At 35.9% G+C, this 11212-nt stretch overlaps 1 non-coding gene across 1 annotated transcript; it reads left to right on the top strand.

Annotated features, from left to right (window-relative positions):
- The first annotated feature begins 11052 nt into the window (after positions 1–11052).
- Positions 11053–11125, top strand: TRNAA-UGC (transfer RNA alanine (anticodon UGC)). Its single transcript has one exon. It is a non-coding gene; the product is annotated as a tRNA-Ala (tRNA).
- The last annotated feature ends 87 nt before the right edge of the window (positions 11126–11212 follow it).

The following is an 11212-nucleotide window of genomic DNA, read 5'->3' as shown; positions in this document are numbered from 1 at the left end:
AATCATGATGAATCCTACAAGATCCACGTTTTCTACCAAGTGAGTAATCTCTCCGACTGTGTTTGTTGATCCATGTGTAGGATCAGATGTGAAACATCCCAAAAATACGACCCGAAAATTTCATTTTTAATATAACCAAAAATCATAAAACTGAGTATCACATAACAAAACCATACGCTGCGTATCTCAAACCATACTAAAATACTGTGAGAAAAACTGTGTCACAACTGTATCAAAACATATCTAAGAAACTGAATCAACTCCCAGGACAAAACTGAAGTTGTGGTGTGTGCGAACATAGCATAACATAAACACGTATTTGCTAACACATATACTGCATCGGACCGAAGTCTGGAACACATAACATAAAACATGCTTGAATCACAAAGACATCAAGCACTCTAACTACTGCATCTGACTGAAGTACGAAACTACTGCTAACTAAACGGGTCGACATTGTGGCCGTAGACCCGTTCCTACTGGAAGGAAACTCACCTCGTGAACTGGCTGCTGTGTGTATGGCTCTGGAAGCTATCTGCTGCTGCTCCGGTATCTCCCCGGCTACAATTCCATAAATACACTCAATCAAATACTAATCACTGCATTGGGGTAAAATGACTCTTTTACCCCTGGTCAAAGTCAACTCTCCCGGTCAAAGTCAACCTACAGTTGACCTGACTCGCCGAGTCTTTATTCTCACTTCTCAACCCTACTCGTGGCTACTCGTCGAGTATGGCATCAACTCGACGAGTTCCCTTTCGATTCTAAAACTCAGGCAATCTGCATCTGACTCGCCGAGTCGTATGAACAACTCGACGAGTTGTTCTTGAGCTAAGAAGATTGTCTTGGACTCGCCGAGTTGTATGAACAACTCGTCGAGTCCCTCCATTAGTGAGTCTGACCTCCAACTCACTGAGTCCACTCTACTACTCACTGGTCCCCACTCGGCAACACTCAAAAAGGGGAAAATCGGGGACTCGCGACTCGACTCGCCGAGTCGCTTGCATGCAACTACTCTAAACTCGATTCTGCTTGAATCCAGCGTATAAAACTTATAGATCTGGGCTCCCTTAGCTCGATTAGCACGTAAAGATTCTATCTTTACATGCCCATAAGCATCCATGAAGATTATAAGGCTAAAAAAGCATAATAAAGGCTAGATCTAGGGTTCTCATGCAAAGCATCTTCAAAAAGGCAATAGATCCGGGCTCTACAACTCCTAAATGAACAGATCTAGGGATATCTCGACCTATTAAGGCATCCATACAACTACAAGGTTTGGAAAATACATCAAACTAGCCCTAGAAGTGTTCTAATGGAGGTTTAAAGCATAAAACAGACGGAATCCGAGAAATACCTCAATGAACTCTGATTTTGACCTTGGATCTTTGCTCTACACCTCTTCTCTTTGGACCTTTCTTCTTTTTCTTCTCCAAGCCTTCAAGAATTCACACAAAAACACTTTAATCAATCAAGGGATGGTTTAGGGTTTCTCACAGGTTCTCTGAGGGTGAGGGAGGCGATTTTGGGGCACATAACATTGCTTAAATAGTGAGCAACCCGGGGATTTACGGTTTCTTCCTGGCAGGCAGACTCGCCGAGTCGTCGACTTACACGTTCTCGAAATCCCGTCCCTACTCGACGAGTCGGGCTATAGACTTGCCGAGTCCCTCTTGAAAACTTCTAAATAAATATCATGGAAGCAACATACCAGAGACGGGTCGTTACAAGATGTGGCATTTCTGATTCTTTTTGGTTGTTGGTGGTTGGTTGTCGTTAATCATTTCTTACTCTTGAGCCTAATTTTGCTCTTTTGACTAGAATCCCCTTCTGACAATGGTTGATGCACACTCAATCCGACTTTACCCCACTTGTCCTTGTTGAGAGTCTCGTCAATTCGAAGGTGCTTCAAAAAATCATCCAAGGAGTAGTCATTGACCTTGTGCATCATCCTCTTAGATAAGTCTTTCTAGGATGTTGACTAGTTTGTAATAATCTCACCCATTTGGAAGAGTCTAGTAGAGAAACAAAAAGTGTAGTCAACTCATTGACTAAGACCCGAACCCCATGCACTTGGTTCAAGATGGGTCTTTTGTCGACCATTTGGAAGTCAATGTACTTGGAAACTAGACACTTGTTCGTACCGGAGACAACCCAAACTTTAATTATTTAAAAGTTATGGTTGTTACAAGTGTTGGGTTTTTATTAAAAATCGGTTTTCTAAAAACACTAAAAACGACAACGAAAGTCTAAAATTATGAATAAGCTTAAAACTCTTTTTTAACTCACCAATGATCATCTTGCAATCAATGAAAAATTAAATTAACCATAGAAAGAAAAATATTACAATATTTGAACACTTCGATTCTCTTCTGTGACTTCGAAAAAGTTTTCTCTAATAAATTGTCACTTCTAAGTCTTTGCTTTTGAAATCCTATGACACATGGCATTTAAAAGAAACAATATGCAAGTCGAGTTGCTCATGAGTTACATGGTTTTAGGACTCTTCAAAATTATTTTATTTAACTGATACTTTGACTTTTCAAAATACTTGATAATAACTTATATCAAACTTCATGTAATATAATTACAAAGCATGTTGAACACTTTCAATATAACTTATACTAAAATAATCTTCATGCAAATATATAAGACACATAATTCTTTATCATAAACCTTTCGATAAAACTTGTTCCCAAACAAACTTTATATAAAATCACTTGCATGATCTTACACTAAAAACAAATTAAATAACTCAGTGCAAATAAAACATTATATACTTTGACAAACTCAAGTTCTCATGAAGATAATACACTGTAGGTATAATCAAATCATTAAAAAATAGAAAGCATATGGGTTCTCCCCGTATATCGGATTCTCTCTGATAAAAATGATCTCATGGATTCTCTCTGTATTGTTTCTTACCAAAATAAAAAGAATAAATCAACTCACTAAGATATCGTTGGTCTAGGCATCTACTTCGCGGCGGGAGGTATCATCCCAATAGAGCCTTCTCTTCACGTTATGTGGACATTTGTCTAGACTTGATTAGCCAAAACATTAAAAAATCAATCTAGCTTGGTATGTCTTTAAATATGAGTCTGGTGGCAATGCTTAAATCAAAACATCAACATATATTAAACTTCAAATTTTCAAGCAAACTTGAACCTTTATTAGTTATTCATAGTAATGAAACAAATCAAAAGCCATAGTCTTGAATACTTAAAACTTATGACAGATTCAGATATTACCCAAACAGTAAATAAAATTCTTATGTGAAAGATGTTTCATGAATTCATAATAAAAGTTCTAGAAAATAACTAACATAGAAAACTCATTTCATATTATACAATTACTCAAAACCACATCTATAAAAAAATTTCATGCTTGCACCACATAACTTAAAACAAGTATCATGACTCTTTCTTGAAAATATTTATAATCATATGAAAATTAACATTAATTCATAGAGAATAACTTGTTATCCATGCATCTGATGATAAAAATTCACATATACCCACATCGATAGTTAGGTTGTCGAAATATGTATCCAATACTTTCTTCCCCTTCCCTTGAATTCTTGAATCTTTAACTCCTATGGATTTTATTCATCATATCCGCATTAGATCAAGGTATCAACTAATCATACTAAACAATCTTTCATACGTCTATCTTGGTTTGTGATATCTATTATAGTTCTTGCTATTTTATCATATGTTTTAATTTCTAATTCACTAAGACAATGACAATTGTTCCTTTCTTTCAAAAATTCCAAACTATATTAGCTCATTTGAACTATAAGTAATATCAACACCAAACATGTCGATAAATAATATTGAGAGTAAAGTGTTGATTCATCGCAAATAATAAATCATATTATTATTATTATTAGATTACCAAGTCTCGTTTAGAAATCAAATTGATCATTCCCGAATTTGTTTTATTATAAGAAATGTAGAATGAGACAGTTCCATTATTAGACAAATTAAAAGACGGAACAGAACAAATAAAATTAACCTGAAGATCACAGATTCTTTATGCACGGAAGACCTCTTGTCCTTAAACCATTAAAGGTTTTTACAACACTACAGATGTAAGCTTCAATATAAACCCCTATATTATCGTTCTTTCCATCAGTCATGGAAGAACCAATAAACACAATGAATACTCAAAAATATAGAAATAGAGAATCGGGAACCACATGCATGTTGACCCACTAAATCGAGGCACCCATGTGGGCTTAGCCTATCCTTTGACCCACTAAATCGAGATATGCTTGTGGGCTTAGCCTGTACTTTGACTCACTAAATCCTTTGAAGACAAAGGACAAATGTTTCCTTATAAACCTATTTCAAGTTCTTATAAACTAGCCGACTTTCCTACTTTTATATTTTCCAACACATACCAAATTAATAGATAACTGTTACTACATGTATTATATCATTATATGTAATGGTAATATAACACAATTACTGCTTTAACCCCACATGTTTTTTTCTTGGATGTATTGTTGACTCCGTAGTTTTTGAATTTATTGTGTCTTTGAAGTTGCCATATTATTCAAATACTTGCTAATTTGACATGGTGACTGTTTTTCATCTTTAGTTAACACTATATCATGCTTTCATTTTAAGTTACATGGTGAAAGAAGCTGTAACATCCGGAATTTCAGGTATTATATTTATTCGTTGAATTTCAAGTTGTGTGGAAGAACTCGGCGAGTTGATGCGTAGGCTCGCCGAGTAGAGACGCGAATAATTATCCGGGTGGATAGCTGGACTCGGCGAGTCCACGCTGTTTAATGAAACCCTAATTCCTCGGGTTTGGGGCCTATTTAAGGGGCCTTATGGCCGTCATTTGCGGCTACCAGACCCCAGAAAGAAACCCTAAGTGAGCTAGAGCGTTTGTGAGAGGACAAGAGTCATTTCTTGATCATTGCTAGTGTTTTTGCAAATAGAAGAGGACCAAGACAAGAGGAGGCTGAAGAGGGTGCTAATCCAGTGATTCCAGGGCTCAGAGACTTCATTTTGAGGTATTCATTCGACCCTTCTTCAGTTTATGGTGTAATTCTTAGAGTTAGGGCTTTTTAGCCCCTTTAGAGGATGGTTATATGGAGTAATTGGTCCCCTCTCGTGTTGGTGCTGTAGATCTGGACCCAAAGAGGTCCAAAGACCCTTTTCCCTTGAGCTTTATGAGTGTTAATGGGGGTTATGAGCTTTGGATGTCATTTTAGAGATCATATCTTCAAATAAGGCCTTTGAGTCTTTGCATGAGCACCAAGATGTTAGCTTTACGTGATTATAATGCTTTGGGAAGCTAGATCTACGGTTTAGAGGAGCGGATTTGACCTCAGGAGGTCAGTTCAGCTTGAGCATGGCATGAACTCGCCGAGTCCAATAGCCGACTCGGCGAGTAAGACGAGGGTTTTCCCGATAATCACACAGTTGGTGACTCACTGAGTTGGGGAAGTGACTTGGTGAGTCAGAGGGAATCTAGAGGACAGAGTGCACGATGGTACTTGCCGAGTCAGGAGCCGGACTCGGCGAGTTGGGTCGGGACATTTCACAGATTGTGATCTGTGATGATTTGCAGAGTTAACGATTGACTCAGTAAGTCGAAGGAGGACTAGGAGAGTGAAGAAAACGTGTGGACTCGCCGAGTCACAGTTGTGCACTCAGCGAGTTTGGTCAAGGTTGACCGTTGACTTCATTGACTTTTAGGGTTAGTCAATGTTTGGACCTTAGAGTCATCGGAAGGGTAGGATAGTCTTTTACCCTTCCTAGAGGATGTATAGAGAGAGAGAGATTAGCCTAGCCCTGAGGGTCGTATTAATTAGAGTATTTATTTCATGTGATTAGGCAGGGGCTAGACCAGAGTTTACCGAGTCAGAGATTTACTGAGATATCCGAGGTGAGTCTTCTCACTATACTTTACCTTGAGTAGGTAATCGGAGTTATGTGATACAGTGTTTGTATGCTATATTTGTGTTATGTGTTGCACTGCATTATTCTATGTGATTTATGCTGTGCATGTTTACAGAGTTAGAACCGGAAGGTTCGCAGAGATAGAACCTGAGGGTTCACAGAGTTTGGGTGCACGGACCCACAGAGTTATAGCCTCGAGTGGATAATATGTGTTATATATGGTATTTTGGGGAACTCACTAAGCTTTGTGCTTACAGTGTTTCGTGTTATGTGTTTCAAGTACTAGTGAGGATCGCGGAAAGGCGCCGACTTGATCAGTACACACACGGGATTTTTATGTTATGAGATCTTGGGATTGATATATGTTATGAATTGAGTTTTAAACAATGACTCTTTTATAAATAATGAATGAATTATGTATTTATAAAATGCGAAAAATTGTTTTGAAATTTACGGTGTTACAGAAGCCACCTAAGGATAGCTACTCATTCTCCTCATGCATCTGTTTGGAGTCGTTAGTGAGTTCAAGGTCACAGATTTTAATGCTAAAGCTACATAGATGAGTGATCCATCCAAGTAGATTGCTAGTAGTTCACACCAATTGGTAACAAATTACATATCCAAGTATTAAATCTTCTTTCCTTTATGGGACCATAATTACATAAATGTGGGCCATGAAGAAACCATTATCCCACTTGACATCACAAAGGAACAAAAGCACATACTTTCTTTTGTAATGTTGTCAGAAGATCTTTCTTCCCATGTTTATATATAAAAGCCAAAAACCCCACACACCCACATGTGGAAAAATAAACATATTCATATATAGTTATATATATTCAATCCTTCTCACACATCACTTTCCAACTAACATGGTTATTAATAGTATCATGACCAAATCTTTATCTACATCACCTGACATGTCACTCTTCTTTTCAGGTATACAAAATCCCAACAAATATAGCATGCTAAAAACTCTTATTTTCTCTCTTTTACTTTTTCCATTTCCATGCTATAAATACTATATACTAGCATAAACACCAAACACCAAAGCTTTTTCCCACCAGCAAGATCAAGAAACCAAAGCATGTGACTTGAGAAAAACACAAGATTAGCAAGATTAAAAGTTAATTTCAATTTTCTTTTTTTCCATAAAAGGGATGAAAATCTATAATCTTTTCGCCATTATGCTAAAAGCAAGATGCACATCTAATATCAACTTTTTTAGAAACTACACATCTTAATCAAGATGCCAACTTTCAGAAAGCGGAAGAAATTAAAGTACATACATGCCATTACTTTGATCTGTGTTGGTAAAAAAGATTTGGTAACCCCCAAAAGCTCCCTAGTATCTTATTAACATGTACAAAAAAGGTTATATACTTTGTCAAAAGGGTGGATACATAAGGGTGGAGAAGGGATTGTATCAAACTAATTATCATATTGAAAGACAATATTGCCCTTGTGGCACTACGTTTGGCATTTCACTAGTTGTAACATATCTTTGAGGGTTAAGTTTTTGCATAGTGGAAGAGGCTCCACAAAATAATGACGTGCCAGTTGTTGTAACCAACGACCCTCGACTATGAAACTTTGAAAAACAATTAATCACTGAAACTTTTCCAAATCTTGAAACTCCACCTTTATGTCAACAATTGAAGATCCTTCTTTCTCTCACCTTCATTCAACATTTTATAATTCATTAAAGTATGCAAGTAAAACCATAAAACATAATATGCTATTATTATTTGTTACCTCAATAACATGTCTTCCAACCTCTTTGATCTATCAATAAAAGCTTCTACAACTTTTAAAAGACTACCCTGTTCAACACTTCTTCTAGAAGTCCTAAATGCATCACCCATACCAAATTTTGCAACATAGTATGTGATTGTATCACAATGTTTAGTAGCATCTTCTAAAATGACAATATTTGGTGCAGATCGAAACAACATTTGCATAAGTTGTGTTGTTAAGATAAGTCTTCTTCTCTTTCTGTCAGCAGTTGAAATCAAGTGTGCTACATTTTCAGGTATTCGGTTTCAGGAAGTCCCATTGTCCCGATCAACTACAATTCCAGGAAGGAAAAATTAAAACAATTTCAAAGAACACACACTTATGCACTAGAACCAAGCAAAACCCTATGTAGCAAAAGCACTCGCACATGAGCTTAGGGCCCAAATTATTGACTGACAAGTTAAATTTGGGGCAAATCCGAAACTCAAACCCCAGAAAAAACTCTGCATGAAACCAACCTTGAAAACTTTCCTAAAAATAGAAAAAAAATAATAATGCCAAACTATTTATCCAAGAAAATGCTAAGCTTTAGCGGAATTACAGCTACCAGTACAAAGTTATTGAGCGTACAAGTTACAACACAAATGAAGCCAATAATCAGCTAAATGCAGGATGCACCTTCTTTCTTTTTCTACTGCTTTCTCCCTGTATGTGCACATGTGTGTATATATGCATCTCTTACTTTTTCGCACTAATTTCTAGGGCTGTGTATGGGTCGGTTTGGGTCGGTTTTGGACCCAAACCCAACCCAACCCATAAGTGGTCGGTTTCTGGTTTTCAAAACCCAATAGGATCGGTTTCTGGTCGGTTCGGTTTCTCGGGTTCTGAGGTTGGTTTGGGCGGTTTTTCGGTTTCTTGGGTTCAACCCATACATTCACGGGTTCTGGGTTTAAACCCATGGGTTTTGGGTTCTAACCCATTTTCCATAAATGAAACAACAAGTTAAATACTTCAAAAAACACCAAATTTAAGTTAAATACTTTAAAAAACATGAGTCATACAACAAATTGTCTATTACAAGTTACAACCAAAGCCCGAAATAGCTATTACAACCAAAAAATCAAGTATGCATCGGTTTCTTGGGTTGGATGGGTCGGTTTCTTGGGGCGGTTTGTCGGTTTTAAGTATGAGTCGGTTTTTCAGGTTGGATGGGTCGGTTTCTGGGTAAAAACCGAAACCGAACCCGATTTTTCGGTTTTTAAAAAACTCAAACCCTAACCGTCGGTTTTGCTTCGGTTTCGGTTTTTTCGGTTTCGGTTTCGTCGGTTTTGGTCAGTTTCTCGGTTTCTTGGTTTGGGTTTACTCACCCCTACTAATTTCAACACACTTTCTCTTTCCAAAACGATGAGCGAGAAAGATGGATTTTTTTTCTTTTTTCTTTTTTTTTCGGACAAATGTGATAAACACTTTGGTTATGGTTTTTTTACTTTTTTATCGGTTTAGGTTCGGTTATGAACCTGAAGGCTTGGTGCCGAGGCTAAGGTCTGGTATTCACTATTCGGTATGTAGAGATCGAAGTTGAGGTTAAGGCTGCGAGAGATGTCGGTGTTATGTTTTTAGCCGTGGATGTCGATATTTGGGGAGATTAGATCAGACAGCTGATTTTGAAGAGCTGTACCATAAAATCTTCCCTTTTTTTCATATCTTTCCATTAAACTTTAAATTTTATATAGGTTAAATACTATAAAATTCACTGTAAATTTAGATAAAATTTCAGTTCATTGATTAGAAGAATTTTTAATTATTTAATCATAAAAATGATAATTTTTTTCTTTTAAAGGTTGTTTTGGAAAATTTGCTTATATAAGCTATAATGAAATAGCAACAAATAAGTTTTTTAGTTTAAAACGGTCTATTAATAAGTTAATAAACTCATTTATCAAACATCCTTTTAGAAAAACTACTTGACTGTTTGAAGAAGGTTTTTTTTTTTTTTTTTTTTTTAATTTTGCTTAACCAAAAACTTTTAAATGATATAGAAATCCAATGATTTATTATTTTTATGATGTAACCGTCGAAAAATAATCAATTAATATTTTAAATTTATATATTAATTAGAGTTAATTACGTCTTTGGTCCTTGTGGTTTGCATGTAACTGCACTCAGTGTTGTAAAACTCGTCGAGTTGGCCGATTACTCCTTCGAGTAGTCGCTACTCCCCCCCTTGCCGATGCGAGTTATATAATCTCGAGTACTCCTCGATCGGCCCCTTACGAACTGAGTAGTGTTGTGAAATTCGGTCAACTTGGTGATTAATATGTATAATATACTTAATGATTTATTATTTAACACACACACACACATGTGATTATTACTACATATATATCTTAAATTTTCAGTAATTATTCATGAAGTGAAACCATTATGTGTTTTTCATTTTTTGTGTATTCACATGTATCCAATTTTGTTATATATTTCAATCAACTTATGATTTTATCTTATGATTTTGACATATATAATTTCCCTAAATATATTTCTATAAAAATTTCCAAATCCGAGTACCCCCAAGTACTCGGTACTCGGTAGTCGGCCGAACAGGTACCGAGTAACGAGTTCTACAACCTTGACTGCACTATTGGTCCAAGTATAAACATCCATGGGATAGAATCAAAGTAAAGGGATATCACAATTTTTTTAAGGTAGTTCAAAATTTTTTCAAAGGTATCACTGCAACGTAGAACGATTTTTTTCAAAAAAAGTTACACTATTGAAAAACAAATTGAGAGGGATCTCGGGCTATCCAGACTCTACATTGGATCTGCCTCTATAAAGCTGATATGGATGATTTTATGGTTTCCAAGTATTGCACCGAAGGTCCTTTGGTCTTTACATGTATAGCTAAAATGTTATTTTCTTAATATGACCACTTTGCCCTTCTATTGATCTTTTTTTAAAAATTTTATTTCATAATATTAAGGGTAAATTATATAAAAAGGTTAATCAACTATTGCAAACTCTTAGATCCTAGAAAAATGGCCAACTTTTTGAAATTTTATATTTAAGGTTACGACATCTAACTTTTATTTCTATTTAAGCTAGCGAACTTTTACTTTTGTTCTTAGTCAAGGTAATCAGCTTTTATATTCTTTTTCTATCATTCATGGTTTTTATTGGATAAGGTTGTTTTTTAGTTATCGTCAAGTTTAGCTTTTGCATGTTAGTTGTTAAGATTTAAGAATATTAATAGTTACTCAAATAGTAAACTTGAAAGGGTAAAATTATTTGTTTTTTAATTGGTCTACTTTTTTAATGGGATTAGATCATAATCAAATAACAACATTACGATTCATTATAATAATAATAATAAACTGATTCCAGCTTACAACAAGTTGGGGATGTAGCTCAAATGGTAGAGCGCTCGCTTTGCATGCGAGAGGCACGGGGTTCGATCCCCCGCATCTCCACTTTTTTATATTCGATTTCATACCCCCTTCACCTCCATTATTTTCCTTTTTCAAAAATAATGTCTGCTCTTTGGTAAATATAGTGTG

Source organism: Lactuca serriola, chromosome 2 (assembly GCF_051521515.1).
Source record: "Lactuca serriola cultivar US96UC23 chromosome 2, Lser_US96UC23_V15, whole genome shotgun sequence".
Classification (NCBI taxonomy): domain Eukaryota; kingdom Viridiplantae; phylum Streptophyta; class Magnoliopsida; order Asterales; family Asteraceae; genus Lactuca; species Lactuca serriola.
This window is presented reverse-complemented; position numbering and strand designations above follow the sequence as displayed.